General features: G+C 33.5%; 1 non-coding gene across 1 annotated transcript; it reads left to right on the forward strand.

Annotated features, from left to right (window-relative positions):
* Window positions 1-295: 295 nt before the first annotated feature.
* On the forward strand, window positions 296-402 carry LOC118347829. The gene has a single exon (XR_004800976.1). It is a non-coding gene; the product is annotated as a small nucleolar RNA R71 (small nucleolar RNA).
* Window positions 403-4,083: the final 3,681 nt, after the last annotated feature.

A 4,083-nucleotide genomic window follows, 5' to 3' on the forward strand; every position in this document is an offset into this window, starting at 1 on the left:
TACTTTTTTCAATTCCATGGCTTCCATTTTTCTAAACAACAAGGTTAATTTAGTACGCAAATCATCATCTTCATTTAAAATATATTTTTCATGACCAGACTCAACTTACCTAGACCTATCATGCACATCAGCTGTGTCCCAAGATTGAGCATTTTCAGCAAGGTAATTAAAATATTCGAATGCTTCCTCAAGCTCTTTGTCGAAAAATTCTCCATTACACATGGTTTGTACAAATTGGCGCATTTTAGGTGTCAAACTTTCATAAAAAAAAAAACTTATCACTCGCCAATTTTCATAACCATGATGAGGATAAACATTTAAAAGATCATTGAACCTTTCCTAGCTTTGATAAAAAGTTTCGGGATCTTTTTGGGTAAAGATCATGATTTGTCTTTTAAGTGCATTTGTCCTATGTATTGGAAATGATTTCTTCAAAAATTCAGTTTGCATTTTCTATCATGTGCCTATTGTTTTAGGTCTTAATGAATTCAGCCACGTTTTAGCCTTATCTTTTAAGGAAAATGGAAAATACTTTAGTCTAATAACCTCCTCAGTGCATGTCCGGTCCATGAATGTAGAACAAACCTCTTCAAATTATTTGATATGAAGGTAAGAGTTCTCGGATTCCATGCCATGAAAATGTGGAATTAATGGAATCATTCCAGGTTTTAAATTAAAGGTATTTGCATTCAAATGTTGGATCATGCATGATGGGGTGCTAGTTCTGACGAGTTGTAAGTAGTCTCTAAGTGTCCTGTTCTGATTTATTACTTTCCTATCATGATTCTCATTTTCAGCCATGGTGCTATTAGTGTTAGACGATTATTCAAGAGAAAGTGATGATGAGGTAAAAGATGCTAGTGATTCTGTCCTAACCAACCGAGAAGTTTGGTCTATGGTCTAATCAGTCATACAAACAAGAGCAGAAAATAAAGGAAAACGTAAGACAAACAGAAAAAAAAATTAAAAAAAAAAAAATTTGTCACCCAATCTGTGAAGAGGATCATAGCACTACAAACGTCTTCTTAGCAGTATGAGAATGCTTTGATAAACACCAGTTATCCCCGGCAACATCGCCAAAAACTTGATGGCTTTCTCAATCTGTCTTTCAAATGCAGAATCTATCAAAGTAGTACATGGAGGAGTTCCAAGATCATTTCCACAGGGACAACAATATTCATGCTGAGTAAACATATAATGAGAGGCATTTTGTGCAATGAACGTGTTAGAGAAAGGGGGTTTTACATAGCTAAGGAGAGAAAAGAGAATAAATGCTTATGTATTGGTGTGGAGGGTATTGAGGAAAGGATGGTTATGATCTTTTTATAAAATTATTTTTGGATAAAAGAAAGTTTAAGAATAAAGTGGAATTGGTTTTCTGATAGCTTGTCAAATTTAAAAGAAATGAGAAATATGAGTATTAGTAAAATGGGTGCAGGAAATGTAGAGATTACAGAAATATCAAAACCAGTGATACAAAATGTCAAACACTTGGGCTACAAGAATGTTTCCTCATTTTCCGAACTCTGATTAAGTGGTCGAACTCTATAACTCAATTGCCAATCCAGTCTAAGCATTAACAATCGGAAAATGAAGATTTAAAACCAGATTTCCAGTCCTAAGTATCTATAGAATGCAAATAAATTTATTATGAATACCAACCATGAAAAACCTTGAAAATATTACTAAGTTTCTTCTGTGCCTTCTGTCAACAGTAGAACAAGAATAAGAATTTCTGGTTTTGACTTGTCTCAACAAAATCGACTTGCAAAAGTATAAAATGGATTTTTTTATCGTATCCGAATCACTCTAATCAGTAGTTTAGAGCAAGAGAATCCATATCTTGTAGCTCAAGATGAAAACTTAGCCTAACATCATTCTCTCAGAAAATAGAAATTAAAACAAGTAAACTCAAACTCATAGAAGGGTTCCTAGCTGCAAAACAAAGCTGCCAAAGAAAATTTCCAAAACCACTACAACTAAGAAACAATGCTTCCTATATAAAAGTCCAGGAAAAAATATGCAAAAACAAGAATAAATCTCCAAACAGAAAATCCCCCTTTTTTATACTCCATGCGGCTTTTTATCCTATTTTCTGGTTGGCTGGTCTCTGAGTAGACCACGATCTGCTCTCCTTTCCACTCCCGCATGCGTGAGTCCACTCCCAACTTGAGGCCAACTGTTGCCTTGCTCTCCCACGTCCCACGTCCCACTCATCCATAACTTCCTCATTCTCTATTTTCCTTTCTTTTTTGTTTTGTGTTTCAGATCCCTAGCCTCTTAGCTTTTGGGTGTTGCACGTTCAAGTTGAGTCTTTCCAATAATGCCCTTGTGTTTCATTTCCAATAGTTCCAACAAGAGATAGGTTCTGAAGGTATTGTAGTAAGTTCACATGGAGTTGCGTTGGCTGTTGTTGCACTGGCTTGTGGTTGCCAATCCAATTGGTGGGCCTTTTGCAAAAATGCCCTACATCAAATGGGATTAAGTGTTTACAATGGAAGGGGTGAAATTGAGATATTAATTCTGATTGGGCTTAACAGCTGCATAAATCCTTTTAAGTGCAAAACATCAGGATTTAACATTGAGTCAAGTACTAAAAACTACTACATAGTTAAGGGCTTAATTCATTTTTTGGTTAAACAATTCATTCACTTTAGCAGTTTAATCATGTAGTTTTTGACACTTTATCAACCATAAATACAAATATACTTCCACTGACCTTCGGGTTTATACATTAACAATAAATATTTTTCTTAAATCTAAAAATAGTATTGGTATTATCATATTTTAGATATTATTTTTTAAAAAATCTTTTACCTTTTCTAAGTAGTCATTTTATTCGTTTATTATAAATTTCAAACGTTCATTCTACAATTGTTTTCACTTTCATTTGATGTAACTTTAGATCATAATGAACTACTAATATCATAGTGATCCTGAATGAGTCCTTTCAGGTTTTTTAGAAATCTCTCTTTCTGATCAATGCCCATTTATGTGTGAAATCTGTGATTACAAGTCTAACTCTATATCGTTCAACATTGACTTTAAAGTCAGGATTCTATCTCCAATATCTATTTACATTCGACTTTTTACACTTTTCAGGCACTTTGACGAAATACTTTTCATTGATTCATGGATTTCAATCGCTCTTTAACGCATCGATCTTTTATAGAATCAGTTCTTTCTATAACTTGTGAAAACATAAATGGATCTTTATTTGTCAAATTCTAAATTTTAAAAATACAACACTTAATCAAGCAAATAGCAAATAAAAAAGATCGCATGAGGTTACCTCAATTCTTCAACAGTGTTTCTCTTATGAGGTGGATGATCATTTACTTATTATTCCATGTTATCATTGAGATGATAAGAAAAAGCAATTGCAAGCCTTTTCTAAGATACAAGCATGCACTTTTCCAACAATCACATTTCTAATTTCTATGCTCCCACTGATCTTACCAACCTTGGAACTTGAAATTTCAATTTCCTCACTATTAAGATCACGATTAGAAACAATGTATCATATATTTTGTGAATATCCCTTAGTAATAATGTGCCCAATAACTATTATAAGACTCAACTTTATTTCATTTGGATTATAAAATCTTACTTTAATTTGAATGTCATACATGTATATGCCTTAAATCAGTTCACTACTCAAAAAATAAGTCTTTAAGACTACCTTACTAAGACACAATATAAGTTATACACCATTATTTTTAAGAGTTTTACTACATTTTCATAAGAAGTTGCGGAAATTGGCCAAGGTCATGACTTGATTTGTAATTCAATTTGATGATTTTCACATTTCTACCTAGCTTAATTTCCTTCCCATGAGAAGTACCTCAAGAATTGCAAAAGGTTTGAGACTTCTCATGTACCCGATAGATAATTCCATAATATAAAAATTATTAATGAAGGTAAAGATGTAAGACCCAGCCACTAACACTCATGCACGTGGTTCACGGTTCCATAAACTATCGCACGGGTTCATGCCTTACGTCGTTTATGTTCACGTTCTTATTTCCATTTCCATGCAGGTCCGTTCCTCCTTTTCCCTCTAGGTTTTTACCCTTTACTTCT

The sequence above is a fragment of the Juglans regia genome, chromosome 2 (assembly GCF_001411555.2).
Source record: "Juglans regia cultivar Chandler chromosome 2, Walnut 2.0, whole genome shotgun sequence".
Classification (NCBI taxonomy): Eukaryota; Viridiplantae; Streptophyta; class Magnoliopsida; order Fagales; family Juglandaceae; genus Juglans; species Juglans regia.